This window comes from Anolis carolinensis, unplaced genomic scaffold (genome assembly GCF_035594765.1).
Source record: "Anolis carolinensis isolate JA03-04 unplaced genomic scaffold, rAnoCar3.1.pri scaffold_9, whole genome shotgun sequence".
NCBI lineage: Eukaryota > Metazoa > Chordata > Lepidosauria > Squamata > Dactyloidae > Anolis > Anolis carolinensis.
Genome location: NW_026943820.1, coordinates 16,837,666 through 16,863,211, shown reverse-complemented (window position 1 = coordinate 16,863,211; position 25,546 = coordinate 16,837,666).

Sequence of the window (25,546 nt, the reverse complement as noted above, 5' to 3'; positions counted from 1 at the left end):
GACACACAGACCCAACATGGCCAACTGCAAATACTGTCAGAGTTTAGGGGTGATTGCCCTGGGAATCTGGGAGTTGTAGTTCACCCTTATCAAGACAACACTAAACCCAGCCAACAACGGATTTGGACCAAAATTTACTAATATGACCTAACATCCCAAAAATAAACAATGGCTTATTCTAATAACCTGGCACTGCCAGGTCCCCAAGCTGGTATGTGTGTGTGTGTGTATATATATACAGCCACATGTGATCCATTAAAATTGGTTCTAAAATCATCACAAAACTGGGGAGCACTGGTGCTTCGTTTCTAAAGTGTTTCTAATGTATACTTAGTGAAACTTTTGTTACTATAATAAGACTAACAAAATGTCGTTACTATTTTGTTACAATAATTGCACATGCGCATAATTAAATTACTATAGTTGGGGAAACTTCAGGGGTTCCTATCTCCCTCATTTTAAAAGCTATTGGGGTGAAACTTGCTACAATAGTAGAACGCATTTGCCTCTATTAGCCCACCAAATTTCAGAATGCTTCACTTATCCATGGATTTTTTGTAAACTTTCAACGTTTTAGGGAGATACAAACGTTTCCGCTATCCTGATTGGTGCTTTCTGATGCAGTGCAGTCTGGGCATGCTTGCCAAATCAAATGGACAACCCAGACAGTGCCAGTCACCAACTACAAGGCTGTCAATTGTGTCAGGATCCTTCTTTATTGTGTTTGGGGGACAGATATCACCTAATCTGTGTTCTCTCATGTGTATTCTCTCCAGCTCTCAGAAACATCTGATTTCACCATTTTTTTGCCACTAGTTTCTGAGTGAGTTTTCTTCAGTCATTGACTTTTATTTATTGTTTTGGTAATTGCTTTGGTCATTATTATAAACCGGGCTTGTCCAATCTGTGGCCCATGGGCTGCATGTGGCTATGAATGAGGCCCAAAACAAAGTTATATTATTAATAATATTATTTGCAATTTTTTGGTATCTTGATTATGCAATTCTCAAGCACAAACTTTTCAGACAATAATGGAACGGAATAATCAGAGTATGTTACATCCACAAATATTGGAGTAATCATAATTCACATTATAATTGTAAACAGTTTGGCCAGAAGAAAAGAAAAACTAAACAGCAAGAGTGAAAAAGAATACAATGTGTATTCTGTACTAAGCCATTTGTACACATGTATTGCTATTTGTACGCACATGTTGCCATTTGTTGCTATTTGTACACAAGCTTTGCTTTTTGTACACATGAGTTTTATGGCAGTGTGCTGCCCAAGACAATTCTTGTTCCAACGTGGTCCAATGGAGCCAAAAGATTGGACAGCCCTGTTATAAACCATTTTGAATGCTCTTGACTTAAAAGTATGATAAGACTGTTTTTATGCATTCCCATTTTATTTTGCTAGATCTCTCTGTATGTTCAGGGAGTAAATGCTGTCATAAATGTAGCTGTCCAAAACAGCATCATGCACACACATCAGAAGGTGGTATCACCAGATTTGGGAAATACCCAAAGTTTGCAAAAGTACAAAAATAATTGTGGAATAAATACTGTGGAGAGACGTACTTCAAAACAGACAAATAAAAGCTGTGCCTGCTCAATAGTGATGGAAAACTTCAAGTTTTCATCATTAGTGTGTAATAGCTATTTTACAGAACACATTTTATCTCATCCAAGGAAATGAAGGCTGAGTGGTAACCCTGAATGCAACAAAAGATTGGATGCAAATTGCCGCAGGATGCTAAGATTTAAAACATGAAACTTTAGGAAATGCATTCGTTTAACGGAAGCTCCCAAATATGAAGTAGAAATCTAGACCAAACTGAAGTTTCCTGGATGTGAATTTGCTTTATAAAAAAATAATGGAAGGGCTTTCCAAGTTACTTCCCATGACTAGTTTTAAGTTAATTGTCGAACTATCAGATAACTGAAAGACGCATTTCCATTAAACTGTCTCCCATTCCCCTCCTCCCCTCCACCTCCTGATTGTTCCTCTGTAATATATCTAAGCAAACATTTGTTCCACTGATCATTTCTGGGCAAAAGACATGAATCACTAGGCTGCATGAAAACCGCAGAGGCAGCTGTTGATCATTAGAAACAGTCATCTCGTTCAAGCCGCCTGCCATCGGAAGGTTTCTTCAGGAAACTGCTTTGGCTTGTAATGCTTTGCAGTATAATGAAAGCAAAGCGATAGAAATTAGGGCATTCCTCCTTAAAGCACATTCATTGTGAGACTCTCTCTCTCTCTCTCTCAATCTCTCTGCTCCCCCCTCCTCCAACATCGACTTGTTTTATGACAGGCGATGTATTAAATATTTATTTCTGTCTAAATAAAGGTAAAGATTTCCCCCTGTCATTAAGTCAAGTCGTGTCCGACTCTGGGGGTTGGTGCTCATCTCCATTTCTAAGCCGAAGAACCAGCGTTGTCCATAGACACCTCCAACGTCATGTTGCCGGCATGACTGCATGGAGCGCTGTTACCTTCCCACCAGAGCAGTACCTATTGATCTACTCACATTTTCATGTTTTCAAACTGCTAGGTTGGCAGAAGCTGGGGCTAATAGTGGGAGCTCACCTCACTCCCCGGATTCGAACTGCGGACCTGTTGGTCTGCAAGTTCAGGATCTTAATGGTTTAACCCACTGCACCATTGGGGGCTCCTCTATTTCTGCCTACATCCCACCATAAATAATATTTCCAAGTCCAAAGTCCGGCCCGCGGGCCAATTGCAGCACCTTTTGACATTTCCACTGTCTCTCTCTCTCTCCAGGCCTCCCTCCCTTTTCTTCCCTCCCTCCCTCCCTTCTTTGACTTCCCTCTTCTCTTTGTTCCTTCCATCCTTTTTGAGGATCTGGGCCTCGGAGAAGGCAGGCTCCTTTGGAGGAGAGAAAGAGAGATGGTGGCGTCTTGCATCCCTTCACCCCAATTAAGTGCCAGGTGGCTCCTGTCTCAGACCCCTTGTTTCTCTCTCTTTCCCCTCAACTTTTTCTTTATTTCTTTGCAAAGGAAGGCTCCCCAATTGCCCCAGGTGCTCACTGCCACTGCTGCCATATGGCTGGGAAGGGTGGGCCCTGAAGGCCAAATACCTGCCTAGCTCCCCGTTCTCCCTCTCTCCTTTCCTTCTCTGCCCCACCTTTGTCCCATGTGGCCACCCTGCATTTTCCAAAAAAAACCTACCCATTGCTGCAGCTCCTCCCTTGGGAAGAAGAGAGCCATGCAGCAACTATAAGCCCCACCCAGCCACCATCAAAGCCCTCCTGACAGATGGCGATATCGCCTTGGCTAGAAAACCTCCAGAGAAGGAGACTCCACCAGACCCTGAGGCAGCATATGCCACTGTCTGAAACGACTTGAAAGCACACAACAACAATCCTCATTAACTTGACTCTCACACAGAGCCGTCCCTAGGTATTTTTCAAGTGTAGGCGAACAGAATTTTGGCGCGCCCCCCCAAAACAATCACTAAAAAATAAAAGTGCTGGATAAGCGAAAATGTTGGATAATAAAAAGGGATTAAGGAAAAGCCTTTTAAACATCAAATTACATTAGGATTTTACAAATTAAGCACCAAAACATCATGTTTTACAACAAATCAACAGAAAAAGCAGTCTCGGCTGTGCCCCCGTATGTTTGGCGCCTGAAGCAACTGCTTAATTCGCCTCATTGTTGGACCGGCTCTGCTCTCACACCTGCCAAAAGCAGACCCAAACTTCCTATTGAAAACTGGTATGTTTACATTGGTTAACATTGTTCTTCATTTTATATATTGTATTGTTCTTTCATGGTTCTTTTCTACTACAAATAAGACGTATGCAGTGTGCATAGGAATGCATTCATGGTTTTTTCAAACTGTAGTCTGGCTCCCCAACAGGCTGAGGGACAATGAACTGGCCCTTGGCTTTAAAAGTTTGGACACCCCTGATTTAGAGTTTAACTTGACTCAGGATTCGGCCTCGAGATGTATTTGGATGCTGGAATAAAAGTATTTGGACTAAAAAAAAGGGAAAAGTGGGTGTGTTAGTGATGCTGTTGCATCTGCACTGAGTCACCAAATCCAGCTGTGATAGAAGCTTTTTTTTTAGTGAACTTCCAAGAGTTAGTGTTGTATAGTAGTTAGAACACCATTTGGTTTCAAATGCAAACTCAATAATAAAACTCACTGGTTGAGTTTAGGCCCATTCTAATCTTCAGTTTACTGTAGCTCGCAAGATCCTTGTGAGGATATAATGAAGAAGGAAGCAACCATGTAAGCTATTATGTTGTGCATTGGTGTGTTTCTCCAACAAAAAGTGCTTGTGCTCATGCAGAGTGGAGCATTTAAGTTCTCCTGATCTTTAATGAGCTGGAAGAAGCCACAAGGGCCACTCAGTCCAACCTGCAGTATGGTAATTTTAAACTCTGAATGGATAAACACTGCTGTTGCTCTCAAAGGACCAGATTATGTAAATGCAAATAGGATATGGACACTTCTACCTCCTTGAAATACATGCAAAGGAGTGAAAGTGAAATCATAGAGCTATAACTGTGGTGTGAAATGTCTACGTTATGCTGTTCATTACTCCTGCGATTTTGGACCTTATCGCATAAAGCTTATAGTGTATGTTTGAAGCTCCATAGTGACAAATGGAAGTGCTTGCCATTGCACAATCTCATTCTAAACTCACTGCAAACCGGTTTGGAACTCATGTTGAAGCAGTACTTTTCTACAAATAAGGAAACTCAATTTTTAGGCTGCTGGAAGCATGTTGAATGGGTGTTCAAGATGTTTTCAATTGTGCAATAATTATCTAAAAGTTTATTTATTTATTTACAGCATTTATATTCCGCCCTTCTCACCCCGAAGGGGACTCAGGGCGGATCACATTACACATATAGGCAAACATTCAATGCCTTTTAACATAGAACAAAGACAAACAAACATAGGCTCCAAGCGGGCCTCGAACTCATGACCTCCTGGTCAGAGTGATTCATTGCAGTTAATTGCAGCTGCTTGCTCTCCCGCCTGTGCCACAGCCCGGGCCCAGTTGTTCCCCTACAACTGTTTTCTGCTGCCTTGGAGACTGGGACACGGAACAACGGCTTCAAACTACAGGAAAGAAGATTCCACCTGAACATAAGGAAGAACTTCCTCACTGTGAGAGCTGTTCAGCAGTGGAATTCTCTGCCCCGGGGGAGTGTGGTGGAGGCTCCTTCTTTGGAGGCTTTTAAACAGAGGCTGGGTGGCCATTTGTTGGGGGTGCATTCAATGCGATTTTCCTTTTTCTTGGCTGGGGGTTGGACTGGATGGCCCATGTGGTCTCTTCCAACTCTATGATTCTATGGGGTAATGACATCTGAACTGTGGGCTTGTTGTGGATGTTCCTTCTGTCTCTGACATTTCAGTTTCTGGTCAGCAGACAAAGATAATCTCTGGGTGCAAAACCATAACTTGCCACTTTTGACTTGTTCACTTCCTTTAAAAAATTAATTCAAGTAATGGCACCTTCTGCAGTAATTCCAGGGACTGAGAGGGATTTCTCTTCTTAAGCATTTTCTTTGTTTGCAAGTTTTGTTTTGCAAAACATCCAACTCATACAGCTAAACAAGATTTGCCAATCAAAAGTACACCTCCCCCTTGCACAAAATGCACCAAAATATGAACAGGCTTGCAATTGCGAACTTCATTTCTTTTTTATTTATATTTTAAGTATTTGTGGGGGCTTGTGCTTGTGAATCCGGGAAAGGGCTGAATTCATTGCAAAGCCCCAGTTTTGTGAGATTCTGAACTTTCATAGTTGCACAATTCTTCCAGGAAAAAAAAACATTAAAAGTGAGAGCATAGATGAAGAAGGGCAATGCACAGGTTGGGAAGAGTTACGTCTCAACCAAAAGCTAATAGTGCTCATAGTGCAATTGCAAACTAATAGTGCTTTTGGCTTTCTAAAAGTGCTTGTAGAATGGATTGGTGGGACAAGAATCTTGGCTATTGGGGAATGTTCTAGTCTCAAACAAGACAGGAACGCAAGGCCAGAACTCATTGTAAAACCTTGTGTGATAATGTCCTTTGTGACAAACAGGTAACTCCTGGCATATGCTTTATGTCGATTTTATCGATTGTTTTACTGATAATTGAGGTTTTATTGGTATAATTGTTTTATTGTTGTATCATTGATATTTGATTGTTTTATCGGGCTAGGCCCCATGTATGCCGCCCCAAGTCCCTTCAGGGAGATGGGGCGGGGTATAAAAATAAAGTTGTTATTATTATTATTATTATTATTATTATTATTATTATTATTATCTAACACAACCCAAAGGAACTCCTTTCCAAGGAGCCTGCATTGCTTTGGGATACATAGTAAAGGTATAGGTTTCCCCTGATGTTAAGTCCGGTTGTGTCCGACTCTGGGGGTTGGTGCTCATCTTCATTTCTAAGTCGAAGAGCCGGCATTGTCCATAGACACCTCCAAGGTCGTGTGGCCGGCATGACTGCATAGAGCGCCGTTACCTTCCCGCCAAAGCAGTACCTATTGATCTACTCACATTTGCATGTTTTCGAACTGCTAGGTTGGCAGAAGCTGGAACTAACAGCGGGCACTCATTTCGCTCCCTGGATTCGAACCTGCGACCTTTCAGTCTGCAAGTTCAGCAGCTCAGTGCTTTAACACACTGCGCCACTGGGACTCTATTGGGATACATGTGTGGTGTCAATTATTCAACAATGTTGTTATAGAAATCACCATAGAAGATGACGGCAACATTTGGTAAACAGAAGTCCGGAGAAAGGAGATTACTATTGGCATTGTGCAATATTGATGCAGATGGAAAACATGACAAACACGTGGTACTGTACTGTGAATGCTAATATCCAAGAACTCAGACAAATATCTATCTACACATAAATGTTTATGGACAATAAAAAAGGCATTTCAATGATATTTAAAGCATAACTGCTGTCTTTTAACAATAAAAAAACAGCTACAGTTTATGCTCTTTTCCTCCCCACCTTATCGTTTCTTCGTCTTCTTTATAATTGTATTTCTTCATCTTCCACATCAAAGGCTTGGTAGTCTATAGAAAGCAAATTAGGAATGCATTATTTTCAGTGAAAAAAAGTCTCAGTGAGACTTATAATTTTATTTCTCTTCCTCGCGTGCAGAATAACATAAATCAAAAGAAGCAATAGTCTACCTTCTGTTTTGACTACTTTGACCCTCTTCAACCCCTGCCAATTTTTATCTCATTTTTGTTTAACTTTGTACATCAGAGTTTAATTTTAAAGCTGGTCCAGAAGACAGTGATGTATAGGTTACATCAAGTCTAGCTTAAATTACCCTCTCCCCAGTGATTTCAAGCCAGTTGGGGCGGAGGCCCCACTCCTTTGCAGCAGAAAGGGAGCAAAGCGCAAGAGAAAGGGACAACGCTGCTGCCCCGTGATCCGGATGACCCTCCGCTAGGGAGGCAATTCTGCCAGACCCTCACATGTGGACAGTTCTTATATTTTAAAATATCTTTTTTTAAATATAGGCAAAATTTACCCCACAGATGTGTTTTACACTTCCATCACATATAATCAGAAATGGAGATTGCAAAGAAACAATGTCCTTCAGAAAACCTGCTCGATAAACTCACAGCTTTCACTTCTAGACTTGTTTGTTGTTGTTCTGCAGATCTGACAGAGAAGACTGCACCGACAACACTGTGTAACACCATTTTTGTTCCTGGGTTATAAATGTTATTTCCTAATCGGTTGTATCATAAAACCATGGGAAAAGTGTATTCAACTGCAAAAAATCTTCTTGTTGTTGTGTGTTTTCCAGGCTGTAGGGCCAATGTTCCAGAAGCATTCTCTCCTGATGTTTCGCCCATATCTATGGCAGGCATCCTCAGAGGTTCTGAGGATGCCTGCCATAGATATGGGCAAAACATCAGGAGAAAATGCCATACAGCTTGGAAAACACACAACAACTCTGTGATTCCGGTCATGAAAACCTTCGACAAAACTTTGTTGTTGTGGGAAGGACATCCTGCTATAGTTTTTTAACTAGCTGTGCCCGGCCACGCGTTGCTGTGGTGTAGTCTGGTGGTGTTGAGGGAGGAGGGAGGGAGGGCGGAAGAGAGGGGTGGGAAGAAGGTATGCTGCCATTACTTCCTAAACGCCCCAGCTTGTAAAAAGCCACACCACCATTATTACTTAAACATCTCAGTTTAGGCCCACACTCAGACCTTCCTTGGTCATACCACACCTGGAATCACACTGTGTTCAATTCTGGGCACCGCAGTTGAAGGGAGATGTTGACAAGCTGGAATGTGTCCAGAGGAGGGTAACTAAATGATCAAAGGTCTGGAGAACAAGCCCTATGAGGAGCGGCTTAAAGAACTGGGCATGTTTAACCTGCAGAAGAGAAGGTTGAGAGGAGACATGATAGCCATGTACAAATATGTGAGGGGAAGTCATAGGGAGGAGGGAGCAAGCTTGTTTTCTGCCGCCTTGCAGACTAGGACGCGGAACAATGGCTTCAAACTACAGGAAAGGAGATTCCACCAGAACATTAGGAAGAACTTCCTCACTGTGAGAGCAGTTTGGCAGTGGAACTCTCTCCCCCGGGCTGTGGTGGAGGCTTCTTCTTTGGAGGCTTTTAAGCAGAGGCTGGATGGCCATCTGTCGGGGGTGCTTTGAATGCAATTTCCTGCTTCTTGGCAGGGGGTTGGACTGGGTGGCCCATGAGGTCTCTTCCAACTCTACTATTCTATGATTCTATGATTAAGCCTCACTGCCATTACTGCAGAAACAACTCCGTTTGCTCCCCAGATGCCCACGGAAGGGCTGCGAGGAGTTGTGGGAGTCGTAGTTCAAATAGTTCTAGAAATTCTTGAACTATTTGAACTACGACTCCCACAATCCCAATCCACTCCCATTGTCCCCAATAGCCAGTTAGGAATTGTGGAAGTTGTTGTTCGCCCTACCTCCTTCCTCCTGCCCGCATTTGCGCTGTGTCTGTTTAGCAATGTCCCTGACAGACTTCTCAGAAAATAAGTTTTTAAAAGCTTGAAAAGGGGAAAGCTGCCCTGGCGGTTGGGATGCTTGTGCACAGCTGTCTTTCATTCATGTCTGTCTTCCAAGGGTAGGGGCTGTGCAGCGCATGCGCACAGTGCAGTTTTCATTTGGGGGGGGGGTTTCAGTGACTTCCAGTTGGAATTTTGTTTTGGTTTTGATGTCTAAACACAGCGGGGATGACTGTGTCTTTCGTGGCCAAATTTCGTGGGTTTTGGGTGTGTAGTTTCGCTGTTTATGTTAAGTTAGAAATGGTCAGAACATATATATATATATATATATATATATATATATATATATATATATATATGAACATCTCTCCGAGTCTCAACCAATTCAACAAAGTTTGTGCAGCCACAAAAAATGAAGTTTCTGGAGTATAACAATTTTCAAAATAACTACCACACAATTAAACAGGAAATAACACTTTCAAAACAAGAACAGAACATTTTTCAAATTTTGTTACATAGTGTAATCAGAAATAAAGATTGCAAAGAAAAATGTCATTGGGAAAACAATGACACCTCTAGGCTTGTTTGTTTGTTTGTTTGTTTGTTCATTGTTGTTGTTCTGCAGATCTGTCAGATCAGACTGCACCAATAATGAATGCCATTCCATTGATAGCATCAGATATTTTGAAGATGGAATGTCCACTAAAATAAAAAAGACTACTTATTTGATTTTTGAACTTCTCCTCCCCTCGCTCCCCAGGATTGAATAGATAATAGTAATAGATCTAGTCGGACCAGATAAGATCCAGTACCAGCTGCTTAAGTCTCAACAAAGAATACTAGCCAAATTAAGGGGGTGTAACATATGTTCAAGGATGCTGGAAAAGAAAAGATGAGAGGTAATGTGATAGCTATCTTTAAATATCTGAAGGGATATTATAAAATTGAGCCGGCTTGTTTTCTTCTGCTCTAGAGACTAGAAAAAAGACATAATGGATTCATATCTCAAAAAAAGATGTTCCACTCAAACATCCAGGAGATTTTTTTTACTGTAAGAATTATTCAATAATGGAATAGACTGTCTCAGAGGATGGTGGATTCTCCATCTTTAGAGGTCTTTAAACAGAAAGTGAGTGGGCATCTTTCAGGAGTGCTTTATTTGTGTGTACTTACCTGGTAGGAATTGGACTAGATGATGGTTCCGGACTCCTTGAACTCTAAGATTCTGAGTCCCTCTGGGGAGATAAAGAAGTATATTATTATTATTATTATTATTATTATTACTATTACTATTAATATATATAAAAATTTTGTATATATATTAACACATATAAACCCCTAGATCAGGGGTCCCCAAACTAAGGCCCGTGGGCCGAATGCGGCCCTCCATGGTCATTTACCTGGCACCTATCCTAAACTTTAGACTTAGAGTTGACCTAAGTCTACCTGGTCTTTGAAGGTCTCTGTGCTTATCTATGGTCTTATGAGATCGTCCAGATGGTCTTTGAAGGTCTCTTTGCTTAGCTATGGCCTTATGAGACCATCTAGATGGCTTTTGGAGGTTACTTTTCTTACCTATGGTCCTATGACCATATGGCCTTTGAGGGTCCTTTTCCTTACCAATGGTCTTATGAGGCCATCTAGATGGTCTTTGGAGGTCTCTTTATTTACCTATGGTCTTATGAAATCGTCTAGGTCAGGGGTCCTCAAACTATGGCCCACGGATGCAGCCCTCCAAGGTCATTTACCTGGCCCCTGTCCTAAACTTTAGACTTAGGGTTGACCTAAGTCTGAAATGACTTGAGGGCACACAACAACAACAATCCTAATTTTGGACCATTTCATAGTCCGGCCCCCCAACAGTCTGAGAGACCATGAACCGGCCCTCCACTTAAAAAGTTTGAGGACCCCTGCCCTAGATGAATAGATTTGGGGGGGGGGGTTGCTAACATAGTGTAGTTCCCCAGTTGTGGAATTCCTTCCTTTCTGCATCCAATTCATATCTGGCTTCATTTCAGGACCAAGTTAAAAAACGATTGTAATCTTCGCTCAACCCTTGTGTCTCCAGGGATTAGGGCTTGTTGGGATTGTGGAATCTGACTTGTTGAATGACTTCAAATTATCTAAAGTTATTTCTATCTTCTCTTTCCTACTCCCAGATCTCTTGCTACAGGGCATAAAATAAACATTTTAATTAATAAATAGCAAGTAAAGAACAAAGAAGAAGAAGAAAAATTGGCGAGAGATCTTTACAAAGTCTATGCAAGACTGAGGAAAGCCCCTCTCTCTCTCTCTCTCCCCCTCTGTAGCTCTTCTGTTCTTTATGCTACTTGCTAACAGCGAAAACCGGAGTCTGATTTGTAAGTCTGAGAAACCTCCTCTCCAATTATTTGCCCGGGCCTCTGCATGCATTTTGATGGAGTCAGCTGGAAACCACAAGGCGAGCTCTCCAGCAGCAGACCACAAAATGCGATTGGCACCTGTGTCTCCCAGGAGTGGGAAGTTTCAGAGTCCCTTTATCACATGACCCGCTGACCCGAAGATAGCAGAACTGACCTTGTCTACACAGAAGAGTCTATTGCGAAGATTCCCCTCGGGAGGACCCACCAGCTGCAAAATGATCCGGCGATTAACCCTTACATGTTGTGGATATAACTCTGGAATCATGGTAATAAAACTCTTGCAGCAGAACTCATCCTGCCCTTGGCCAATTGTTGTTCTTATGGCTGGCTTGTGCTCCAAAATCGTCCCCTTTTGTGCTGCGTCAAACTTAACTGCCACCTCTCTCTATCAGGGAAGGGTTGTTTATTCCTTTGCTAAGGATAGATAATGTAAATGAAATGCTCTTTACGGTAACAAGCAGCCTATTTTTCCCCTGCCTCTCCACATTGCATAAATGTGTGCACCCAAATTGGCCAAGAGCATGGAATGGGGAATGGTGGGGGCCAAAACATCCCATCGACCAACGGTGCCACTTTTGAAGACACAGGACCTTTTCACACCATATAGTTATGGCAATGTGGCTCTATTTTAACTACCCTGTTTCCCCGAAAAGAAGACATCCCCGGAAAATAAGACCTAGTAGAGGTTTTGCTGAATTGCTAAATATAAGGCCTCCCCCGAAAGTAAGACCTAGTAAAGTTTTTGTTTGGAAGCATTCTTGCCGAACAGAACACCAGAGTATGCAGGATCGGTAAATGTACGTAGTTGTAAATGGAAATAATGGTAATACAGTAGAGTATCACTTATCCGACACTCGCTTATCCAACATTCTGGATTATTCAATGCATTTTTGTAGTCAATGTTTTCAATACATCGTGATATTTTAGTGCTAAATTCATAAATACAGTAATTACTACATAGCATTACTGCGTATTGAACTACTTTTTCTGTCAAATTTGTTGTATAACATGATGTTTTGGTGCTTCATTTGTAAAATCATAATGTAATTTGACATTTAATAGGCTTTTCCTTAATGCCTCCTTATTATCCAACTTATTCGCTTATCCAACATTCTGCCGGCCCATTTATGTTGAATAAGTGAGACTCTACAGTAATAAGAAAATCTTGAAAGGATTCACAGTTTGTCTGGTTATGCTGGTTTGTGATAACAACTACTGTACAGTATATGATAAAGTTTTATCTTTTGTTCAACAATAAATGTGAATTCTTCATGGAAAAATAAGACATCCCCTGAAAATAAGACCTAGCATATTTTTGGGAGCAAAAATTAATATAAGACACTGTCTTATTTTCGGGGTATCAGGATACCAGGATACCAGTTGTGCTTGCAACAGAAATACATCCCTATAGCATTCGGTATACAATTCCAGGGACACACATTAGCCACTTTGTTGCTGTGAGTCTTTTGGGTTGTATGGCCGTGTTCCAGAAGCATTCTCTCCTGTGGCAGGCATCCTCAGAGGTTGTGAGGTTGTGAGTTACCACACTAGGATTCCACTTCAACTGACATGGCTATATATAATTGAATCCTGGGATTAGTGAGGCACTAGAGTTTTCTGGTTGGGGGTGAATCTACACTGTAGAATTAATGCAATTTGGCACCACTTTAGCTGCCATGACTCAATGCTATGGAATCATAGCAGTTGCTGTTTGGTGAGGAACCAGCACTTTTGGTCAGAGAGGCTAAAAACCATGCAAAATTACAAGTCTCAAAATTGCATAGCATTGAGGTATGGCATTAAAGTGGTATCAAGATACATTAATTCTACAATGTAGATGAATGTTGAGAGTTAGATCTACCCAGTATCTCTTATTATAAGGTTGGAAAGCTTGTTCCATATAGGGTTAGTTATTAGGTGTCCTGTGTTGTAAGGAATGTCCCTTACTTAAGGTCTGGAAGGCTGGTTCTGTATGGAATGTTGGGAGTTGTAGTTTTACATCTTTTTTGGCCTCTCTGACCAAAAGTGCTGGTTCTTCACCAAACAGCAACTCCTATGATTCCATAGCATTGAGTCATGGCAGCTGGTGCCAAGGTAAAGGTAAAGGTAATTTTTTCACCTGACATTAAGTCTAGCCATGTCTGACTCTAGGGGTTGGTACTCATCTCCATTTCTAAGCCTAAGAGCCAGCTTTGTCCATAGGCACCTCCAAGGTCATGTGGCTGGCATGACTACATGGAGCGCCATTGCCCTCCCATCAAAGTAGTACCTATTGAGCTACTCACATTTGCATGTTTTTGAACTGCCAGGTTGGCAGAAGCTGGGGTTAACAGTAGGAGCTCGCCAGATTAGAACCAGCGACCTTTTGGTCATCATATTCAGCAGCTCAGCAGTTTAACCTGATACACCACCGGGGGTTCCAAGTGGTGCCAAACTGCATTAATTCTACAGTGTAAATTGTAGAATTGTAGGGCCGGGCTGTGGCGCAGCTGGCTAGTAACCAGCTGCAATAAATCACTACTGACCGAGAGGTCATGAGTTCGAAGCCCGGGTCGGGTTAAGACTCGACCATAAAATAGCCCAGCTTGCTGTTGACCTATGCAGCCCCGAAAGACAGTTGCATCTGTCAAGTAGGGAAATTTAGGTACGCTTTATGCGGGAGGCTAATTTAACTAATTTACAACATCATAAAAACTGCCAGCAAAACACGAGGAAAGGAATGAGAAAGTACAGCCACTAGTGGACAGTGAAGCAACAGCTCCTCCTGTGGCCAGAATCGTGAAGCTGGAAAAAAAAGTTAAATGCCTCTGTGTCTGTCTATATATGTTGTTGTCTGTTGGCATTGAATGTTTGCCATATGTGTGTTCATTGTAATCCGTTCTGAGTCCCCTTTGGGGTGAGAAGGGTGGAATATAAATACTGTAAATAAATAAATAAATTCACCCCCAACCAGAGAACTCTAGTGCCTCACCAGATTACTAATTCCAGGATTCAATTATATACAGCTATATCAGATGAAGTGGAATCCTAGTGTGGTGACTGTGTAATCTGAAACTGTTATATGGATCCCCCGCCCAATCTGTGAAGATGTAAAACAAAACATTTGACTAAAAGAAGCATTTAGGTAAACTTTACATAATTTTTGTAGAGGTCCTGCTCAAGCAAAATATTTCTTAAAAGACTGACGGCAATTTAAAAGAATGTTAACAAGCTTTGATAAATTTGTCAATGAAAAATGAACAGAATTAACATTTGTTCATATTTTGCAGGAAACAGTGAGCTGGGAATTCTTTCAGCAATTTATTTAATTATTATTAATGACCATTAATCATTCACTTTCCAACATCTGCATCCACCACATAACAAAACGTTCTTTGAGCAGCTTTCAAGAAACAAACGCAGCAGTGCTTTAAATGTAAGAATCAAACATAAAATCAAACGCAACAGAAATATGACAACAAAACAAAGCTCACATCTGGTAGTCATTTATGTGTGTGTGTTTTTTAAGCCTTAAGGAATATCTCACAATTGCATACAGCCATTAATATGGTCGAAACTTTGCAGCTTGCTGTGCTACAAACTGCTTCTCAGAAGTAAGTTCCTACACAAAAATGGAAACCATCACAACTTGTTTTCAACAATATCAACGGTAACGCATTGACTTATGGTTCCCTTAACATATGGTTTTCTTGAACAGATTTCTTTTGAGATGGTTTGTCATTGCTTTCCCCTAAGGCTAAGACAATTTGTCTTGCCCAAAGGTTTCCATGGTTCAGCAGAGTATTCGAGCCTTGGCCTCCCGAAGAATTAGTCCACCACTGAAACCACTATACAAGGCTGGTGGCACTATGGCAATCCTATCATAAGGTTTTGGCCCATATTGCCTAGGACCCTGCTTCTTAAACTGTGGGTCCTGATTCCAAAGAGATTGATCCTTTAACTCAATGTTGGGCTCATGAAAAATTTGGCAACAGCAAAACATGTCTGAATGCCACCCATTTACATTAATCTGTTAGCAACATGTTGCAGCATTTACAATGGACCCTGCAGAAAATGCTTCAGCTGTACTCCACAAAAAGGAAAAACAGCCTGTTTATCAAACCTTGCAAATGAGATTTATTAGACCATGTAACAAAATATGAAAAAATTATGTTCCTGGTTTGAAAGTATTATTTCCTGTTGAATTGTGCAATCCTCACTTTGAGTTGTCATAGTTTGGTAGTTGTCATAGGCCAGATACTTCATGTTTGTGACTGCCCCAAACTATGTTGCAAAATGTGCTGAAGGATGTGCCTCTCACAAAAACAATTTTTTGCAGTTTAATAAATTTTTTCCATGTTTATATGATAGAACCAATTAGGAAATGCCGTTTATAACCCTGGAACAAAAATCGTGTTAGATAGTGTTATCAGTAAATGCTTGATTTATATACCTCTTTTATATACTTATATCCCTGGTGTCACATAAAAAAATTTCAGGCTGAAAGGGGTCATGGGTGGAAAAAAGTTTCAGAAGCCCTGATCTAAGAGTCCAAGTCAGATTATAACATTATATTGAAAACTTTACTGAACTATACCTTTTATTTTTTGGTAATACTACAGGGTTAACATGGAGTAGTAGATTAAGGGTTGGCCTATGATTCTGGAGATGAGGAATTGATTCCCAGCTTGATCATGAAAACCTAGTGAAAGACCTTGGGCAGCACACTCTTTCAAGCTCAGGATGGGCAAATAATAATAATAATAATAATAATAATAATAATAATAATAATAATAATTATTATTATTATTATTATTATTATGTGGCAAACATTCAATGCTGTTTATACACAGACAAGACAGACAATTGTACATAAGCTTTTCCCATTTTGGCGTCATGGAGGCTTGTGCTTGGTTCCGGTCACCAGAGTGCTGTCGCTCCATCTCCCTGCTAAAGAGCTTTGTTTGTAAACTTCCTCCTTTTTGATAAATTGCCAGCATTTTTTTCTGGGTGCCTTTAAAATGCCTCCTTGCTTTTTAAAGCAGTACCTATTTATCTACTCATATTTTTTTCTTTTGACTATTCTAAAGCCTTCGACTGTGTGGACCATAATAAACTGTGGCATGTTCTTGGTGGTATGGGGATAACAAGTCACGTTGTCTGTCTCCTGAGAAATCTGTATAAAGACCAAGTAGCCACAGTAACAACAGACCATGGAACAACAGACTGGTTCAAGATTGGGAAAGGAGTACGGCAGGGCTGTATACTTTCACCCTCCCTATTCAACTTGTACGCAGAACACATCATGTGATGTGCAGGGCTTTACGAATCCAAGGCCAGAGTTAAAATTGCTGGAAGAAACATTAACAACCTTAGATATGCAGATGATACCACTCTAATGGCTGAAAGTGAGGAGGAGCTGAAAGAAGAAAGCGCAAAAGCTGGGTTGCAATTAAAAATCAAGAAAACCAAGATCATGGCAACCACACCTATTGATAACTGGCAAATAGAAGGAGAAAATGTGGAGGCAGTGACAGACTTTATATTTCTAGGTGCAAAGATCACCGGAGATGCAGACTGCATCCAGGAAATCAGAACACGTTTACTTCTTGGGAGGAGAGCAATGGCCAGCCTTGACAAAATAGTGAAGAGCAGAGACATCACACTGGCAACGAAGGTCTGCATAATTAAAGCAATGGTATTCCCCATAGTAACCTATGGATGCGAGAGCTGGACCATAAGGAAGGCTGAGCGAAGGAAGATAGACGCTTTTGAACTTTGGTGCTGGAAGAAAATCCTGAGAGTGCCTTGGAGTGCAAGAAGATCCAGCTAGTCCATCCTCCAAGAAATAATGCCCAGCTGCTCACTGGAGGGAAGGATATTAGAGGCAAAGATGAAATATTTTGGCCACATCATGAGAAGACAGCTTGGAAAAGCTCATGATGCTGGGGAAAATTGAAGGAAAAAGGAAGAGAGGCCGACCAAGGGCGAGATGGATGGATGGTATCCTTGAAGTGACTAGCTTGACCTTGAAGGAACTGGGGACAGCGACGGCCAACAGGGAGCTCTGGCGTGGACTGGTCCATGAGGTCACAAAGAGTCGGAAACGACTATGTGAATGAAGAAGAAGATTTTTGCTTTCGAATCGCTAGGTAGGCGAAAGCTGGGCTAGAGGTCAGGAGCTCACCCTGACCCGAGCTTCGAACTGCCAACAGTTTGACTTACAAGCCAGTGGTTAACCCAGCAAATGCCCTTCTGAAATGCCCTTATGATAGCATAAATCGAAGTTGACTTGAAGGCATGCAGAAATGATAAGACAATTACGTATGACATTGCTTAGGGTCTCATCGTAATCCAACCCTGGGAACAAGTTAAAGGAGAAAGAGAGCAGGCCATGAACAGTATAAACAAAGGGAAATAGGCAAATCTGGGTTTAAAGAGTTTGAAAAGGAAGATGGCTATATTGTGTGGTAATTTGGTTTGGTTCCCAGGTAGCGTTTTTTTTTTTCTTGATTTGGTTAAACTAGCCACCCTTTTTCAGCCCTTGTAAGCTAAAGGTGGTGAGCAGAGGCGGTTCAACCACCAGGCCAACTAGGCAGTTGCCTGTGGCGCCATCTTGTTGGGGGCGCCATCGAGGCAACTCCTGTCTCCTGCGGCCTGCCTCCGCAACATATTGAACTGCTTTTTCTATTGATTTGTTGTAAAACATGATGTTTTAGTGCTTAATTTGTAAAATCTTAATGTAATTTGACGTTTAATAGGCTTTTCCTTAATCCCTCCTTATTATCAAACATTTTCGCTTATCCAACACTTTTATTTTTCAGTGATTGGTTTGGGGAGGGGAGGCGCCAAAATTCTGTTCGCCTACACTTGAAAAATACCTAGGGCTGGCTCTAGTGGTGAGGAACCAAGAAAGATCTTAAAGTTGAAAGGAAATGGGGAGGAAGAGAAGGATATTGTGGTTGTGCAATGAGGAGGGCCTTCACTAGTCATAGGACTGGAACTTGATTTCTCTGCAGAGCCAGGTTTTCCCAACAGAGCAATTTCTGCAGAAAGAGAGAGAGAGAGCTTTCCTTCTCCTCTCTCAAATCCCACTCTTCTCCCTCCCTCCGTTCCTCTTAATTCCCTGCTCCTTCTAATGCTTCCAGCTTAGACACCTCATACCTTGGTTGTTGCGTGCCCCGAGGGGCAGGAAGTAGCAACAATTCAGTGAAATTATCTCGAAAAGAGGAGTTGAATTTCCCCCTTCATTCGCTCTCCTGTGGGCTTTCTGTAGAAAAAGAGCATTTAGCCCATTAACGACCATTAATATGTACCGTCGTATATTAGTGGGAGTTAATGCGCAAAGGAGAAGACTCAACCTTTCAGTTCATTAAATAAAACAAATTTCCAGAACCGTCTATTTATGATAGTTGGGGAAAGTATGAGGATGTGCCAAAGGCAGGGGCTGTTGCTGCGGCGATTTTAAAAAACAAGACGGGAAATTATGAAGAGGGAAAACATTTGCATCTCTGGAAAGCACACGTCCTCAGTCGTGATATATCTGGGATGCCACTTATCCTTGCAAGGAACCTCTTTCAAAATATATTTTCCTTTTATAAGATATCCCCCCTTTTAAAATCCCGACAGGGACCTTGTTATAAATGAGGAACTGCATCTCCTGGGAATGGTCCAAGCTGGAAAAGTGTGTTATTAAAAAAATACATAGCAGAATGCTGAGCAATATAATTAGCCCATTTCTTTCATTTTTTGTTATCTGTTAAAAATGTATAGCCAAATTTTAATTAAGCATATTCTCTGGATGTTTGAACTGTGTTAAGAATAAGAAAAGATACTCTGGCTGTATTTCCAAGGGATTAATTGTATCAATTTAAGTCTCCTTTTCTGATCTCTGCTATTGCGGCTGCTTTTCTTGCATTAACATCTACTGTACCTACTAAGATTGTAAGATACAAAGTGCATTGTGTGTGTGTGTTTATCTGTGTGTATATGTAACTATCTGAAATCAAAGTGTGCACCTCAGAGACGCAATCCCATCATTACTGCGGGGGCACATTGCAGATGTTATTGTGTAATTCAGTTTGTGGCTAATCTTTGTGCACTGGATTTGGCATATCCCTTCCATTTCAAAAGCTTCTACTGCATTATTTCATCATGATGGTTACTACTTGTTAGTGGGTTCCACCTGCAGATAAGACACAAACATCTGGCGTATCACTTATTAAAACAATATTTTCTTCCCACTTCAGCCTCAGGCTGAATTAAGAGAAGCATACTGTAATGTTCAGATCACAAGCAGGAGGAGATCTACCGTATTGACTCGAGTCTAATGTGCCATCAAATCTAATGTGCACCTCAATTTTCAAAACCCTGAAATCAAAAAAGTATTTGCTGATGAATGTAATGTGCAGCAGCAAAAAGTGAACTCTTTGTAATTTGATTTAAAAAGGTGAACATTAGATTTGAGTAAATATGGTACTCTGTTCTGTAGGCCACATCTAGAGTATTGCATCCAATTTTGGTAGAATTCGGGTTACTTTACTTAGGCGATCCTTCTTTGTCTGAGTATGATGGCCTTCCAAGTATAGTGTCTAGGCGGTGGATAAGTAGGCGATTTCTTGACCTGCATGCTCTTCCACAGTGAGGGCATCGGTTTCCAGGTGGAAGGCGGTCCTGGTCAGGGTTGGCTTCATGCGCCTTCCTCTGGTACAGCATTTTAGGAAAGATAAGATCGCTAGAAGCCCCCGGTGGTGCAGTGGGTTAAACTGCTGAGCTGCTGAATTTGCTGACTGAAAGTCAGCGGTTCGAATTTGAGGAGTGGAGTGAGTTCCCGCTGTCAGCTCCAGCTTCTGCCAACCTAGCAGTTCGAAAACATGTAAATGTGAGTAGATCAATAGGTACCACTCTGATGGGATGGTAACGGTGCAGCGAGCAGTCATGCCGGCCACATGACCTTGGAGGTGTCTACGGGCAACGCCGGCTCTTTGGCTTAGATGTGGAGATGAGCACCAACCCCCAGAGTCTGAAACTATTAGACTTATTGTTAGGGGAAAACCTTGACCTACTAAGGCCTCTAGAGAAGGGTGATCAGAAATGTGAAGGGTCTAGAAATGGATTACTGGGAAGAATGGTTGAAAGACCTGGATGTATTTAGTCTGGGGAAGATTAAGGAGAGGGCAGATGTTGTTCATGTGGGATTTGTGTATAGATAGTGTTTAAATGAAATGTGTGTCTTGCCAGTATTGCATACTGATTGCATCATCCAGAGTGTACTATAGTCTGGAAAGAGTTAATTGCCAAGAAGCTGTGATAACCTTGATGTGTGGCTGGATCTGGGGAGTGTCCAGACACAAGTGTGTATGCTTTACTGATTACATCAGATCTGTTCTGTTCAGTTCTGAGTTGTGTTGAGTTCTGTCTGCCTAGGTGTAGAGTCAAGTCCTGTGTCTATTGTCTGCAAGTCTGTTTGTCTTGATTATTACTGAAGTCAGTAAAACTTTGTATATAGTTTTACTAACGTCTCTTGATGTCACTTCGTTCTGCATTCCACTGACTCCATCCAACTACTGCTGCGCTACAAATTACTCTGACAATTGGTTATGGGCCCAGCATGCTTCCACTGTAAATACCAGAGTTGTTTTGTGTTTCTCCAGTGGAAATTATGAGGAAGCCAATGTCAGCTGAACATTTGGGAAGACTTTCTGAGAGTAAGAGCTGTTTGACAACACAATGTAACAAAATTTTCATAAAAAATCTGTTCCTTTTTTGAAAGTGTTATTTCCTGTTTAATTGTGCAGTCCTTACTTTGAAAGTAGTTGTTCTACTCTGGAAACTTCATTTTTGTGGCTGCCACAAACTAGATTGAATTGGTTGAGATTCTAGGAGACATTCATGGAAAAACTAAATGGAGATGTGCTGCAGGATGTCTCTCCCGCAAAAACAAAGGTTTTGCAGTTTAATAGATTTTTTCCATGTTTTATGATAAAACCAATTAGAAAATCATATTTATAGGAACAAAAATCATGTTACATAGTGTAATGGACCAGACTGCTTGGAATGTGATGGGTTTCCCTTCACGGAAGGCTTTGAAGCTGGATGGCCATTTGTCAGGGACTGGGCCTGATAATCTCCAAGGTCCCTTTCAACTGGATGTGTCAATGGAACATCTCTGTTCCAACAGATGGAATATAAATAAACAAAGACCCCCCCCCTTTTTTTTTTTTTGAGACAGCACACTGATAGTACAATCAGGATGCAACATTCATAAGCATGCAGTGCGCTCCATGGAAGCCAGGGAATGCAACACACAATTATTGCATACTTTGGGTCTTAAATGAATTTAAGGATTGCGGCTGCATGACAGTCAGAAGATCCCATTTCTTCCGCAGGAGGGTTCTTTTTCAGTTCTGCATCCTTTTGAAAGGTTTTGCCAATTGTTCTGCAAATTGCGTAGTTTTCAGAAGAGGCTTTTGAGATTGGCTTCTGAAGAAAGAAAAGAGTCATTCATTGTGCTGGGTGATATAACACTTAGATTTCTTTATAGGACCTTCCTCTTCTGACCTCACTTCCAATTTTCCATTTCTGCAGCCCAAGCAGCAACCCACAATTATTTAACAATGGTTTATGGAGGGGTGTTGGACTCCCAATTGCCTAGCAATGCCAACAGCTGAGAGGAAATTTTCCCAATTGGGTTGCAGACAAAGAATACTAGAATGGGGGACGGGGTTATTTTGTTTTTTTATGTGAGAAGGCTTCTGACATTTTACTGCCAACTTTAGGGAAGGCACTTCTGGGAATGGTGCCTAACGTCTTCCATGTCTGTGGAGCAGTGAATATGCTTAGGTTTTATTCTGAATTTTAATGTATATCCAAAATGCTGAACCCAAAATGCAATTCAGTATTGAGATTAGTTCAAATTCAAGATAGAACCCAAAATGAATTCAATGCCCCACTGACATAAGTCACTAATAGCTGTTGATTCCCATCTTTTAGAGTGGAAAAAAAAATTGAACTATAATTCCATGGAGGGGAGCATGGGTCATGGAGCATGGATCACTGTGAACCTGGGAGAGCTAGATTTAGTCTCAGTGCCATTATGTAGTCCAGGGGTCAAATACAATCTATTATTTAAAATGATATAAAATATTATATTATAAAACTGAGGGCGGGGGCCAGGTAAATGATCTTGGAGGGCTGCATCCGGCCCCCAGGCCTTAGTTTGGGGACCCCTGCACTATACTGTAATATTTGGAATATAATTTTATGGTATTTGTATTAGTATTATATTGTATAACATTATAATATTATTATCAATATTATATGTAAATACAATATGTTATTTAAAATGATATAAAAATATTATATTATAAAACTGAGGGCGGGGGCCAGGTAAATTACCTTGGAGAGCAGCATCCGGCCCCCGGGTCTTAGTTTGGGGACCCCTGATGTAGTCCATAGGCTGGGTTAGGAGAGCCCAAGAACAGGTTTACCTATCACTCCAAAAACAACAACCCGATAAACCTCAATGATACCACTACTGTGCACTTGGACTACAGAATTGCAATGCTTTGACAACACTTCCACAACTATGGTTCAGCCCTATGGAATTTTGGAATGAGGAGCCCCTGCTGGTGCTGTGGGTTAAACCACTGAGCTGCTGAACTTGCTGACTGAAAGGTTGGCAGTTTGAATCTGGGGAGCAGGGTGAGCTCCCACTGTTAGCCCCAGCATCTGCCAAACTAGCAGTTCAAAAACATGCACATGTGAGTAGATCAATAGGTACTCCATGCATGCGCTCCACGCAGTCATGCCGGCCACATGACCTTGGAGGTGTCTACGAACAACAGCTCTTTGGCTTAGAAGTGGAGATGAGCACCAACCCCCAGAGTCAGACATGACTAGACTTAATGTTAAGGGAAAACTTTTACCTTTGTTGTTGTTGATTCATTCAATTGCTTCCGACTCTTCATGATCTCATGGCTCCCTGTTGGCCATTGTCACCCCCAGTTCCTTCAAAATTTACCTTTACCTTCACCTTTTACTATATTTTCGTGAAATACTTTGAATTCTTTGTAAGAGGGCTCTAATGTAAGAAAGTGCTTTGAAATAACCAATAGTTCTCAAACCTTGGTTTTCTTGGTGCTTTGGACTTCAACTCACAGATGTAACAGCTAATTTAGGAATTTTAGGAGTTGAAATCCAAAACACTGGAGAGATGTATGAAAGTGCAGGGATCAAGATTCTACAGGGATGGTAATTAAACTAGGACAATTTCACTGTAATTATGCTCTGAAGCTTAGCTTAATTTGACTCTTTTGCACATAGATACGTTTTTGAAATGCTGGGTGGGGTCTTACTTTTGTTGTCTTGTGCCTCCAAGTCGACACTGATAATGATCCAATCATGCCATTTTCTCAGCCAGATTTGCTTAGACAACAGGTTTGACATTGCCTTCCTACAAAGTTGAGCTTTACCTAAACTCACCCGGAGTATTTCCCTATTAGAGGGAGGATTCCAACCCTTCTCTCCCAGAATCATTGTCCAGTGATTCTCTCATGCGGGGACATGAGCAAAGCCTCCCACAAGGATGGTAAAAACATCAAAACATCCGGGTGTCCCCTGGGCAACGTCCTTGCAGACAGCCAATTCTCTCACTCCAGAAGCGACTCAAGTTGCTCCTGACACGGAAAAAAAAATGTCCAATGCTCAAAGCGCTTCTCCACTCTTGACTCCTGCATTTCATATGTAGAAGGGTTTTTGAAATGAGATGGAGAGTGAGCCTGAAATTCTGCAGCTACCAGAGAACAATTACAGAGTAGATGCATCCCTTCTGAACAAAATGACCTTTTCTTTTCATCAAGTTACAAAACATTAAAGGTTAAAGAATGTTTGAAAGGAAGCTAATACTTTTTTAAAAATGGGATTTTCTTGGAGGTGGGGAGGACGCTTCCTTCAAGAGCCAGCCAAAAAGTGTTTAAATGCGTCAATTACTTGAAAGATAGCAGATGGGTAGATGGTAGCCAGCGGTCGAGGGATTTAAACATGGAATACAGATTGGCTATGTGCATCCGATGTTAAATGTTTACATGTGCCGCTTAAAGGGGTGGGGGAAGAAAGAGGGTCATGAATGAATGTTATGAATGAGCGTTGCTCTCAGGATGACATGAAGTTTGAGAAGAATAAATAGCCAACGAGAGGCACCTGCCCCAAAGCTGGTTAATTGCAATTTTAAGCCACATTTCTTTGTCTCCAGTGAACAAGGATGACATGAGTACAAGGAGAGCAAATCAATGATAGTGTCAGATTTTTCTTACTTCCCACATTGTGTTTGACCTGCGTGGCACTTGCGGTAGTCACAACTAACAGGGAAAATGAAAGCGGCTGTCCTGCTTTTATCACCCTAATGAGCCCAAGCAAAATATGTAGAGAAATGCGTTCCCCAAAGTTCTGGAAGGTTGCTGCTCCTATCCTTCAACCTCCCTTTCGACCGTCCCCTTGAAAGTAGGGACAAATGTCACTTGCAATGCCGCTCAAGACTGTTGGAGGAGCAATGCAGTCTTGTGTTGAAATACATATACTGTTCAGGTTTATTTGCTCTTCCAGTTTATGAGGGAGACAGCGGTAGGGAGGCATCCCATCTCAGCTTCTTTGATGAAGTGGGCTCCTACCAAATATTTATTTATTTATTTGCTTTATTTCTACCCCACCTTTCTCTACCTAGAAGGGGACTCAAGGTGGCTTACATGGAGGCAATAATTCAATGCCTTAAAAACATATTCTGTATATACTCGAGTATAAGCCTAGTTTTTCAGCTCTTTTTTTAAGACTGAAAAAGCCCCCCTCGGCTTATACTCGGGTGGGGGTCCTGGTTGGCTTATATTTGGGTCAGCTTATACTCGAGAATATATGGCACATTTATTATTTTTCTCTATTATTATTGGTATTATTACATTTATTATTTTTCTCTAGTATTGTTGCTACTGTTCCATTTTTAACTCTATTTTTATTATTATTATTATTAATACATTTATTTCACTCTGATCTTATTATTATTATTATTATTATTGCATTTATTATTTACTCTATTATTATTATTAATAATAATAATAATAAACAGATCTTCGCTGAGCACTTGGAGACATATTAGCCACCCCTTTAAGATAGTTG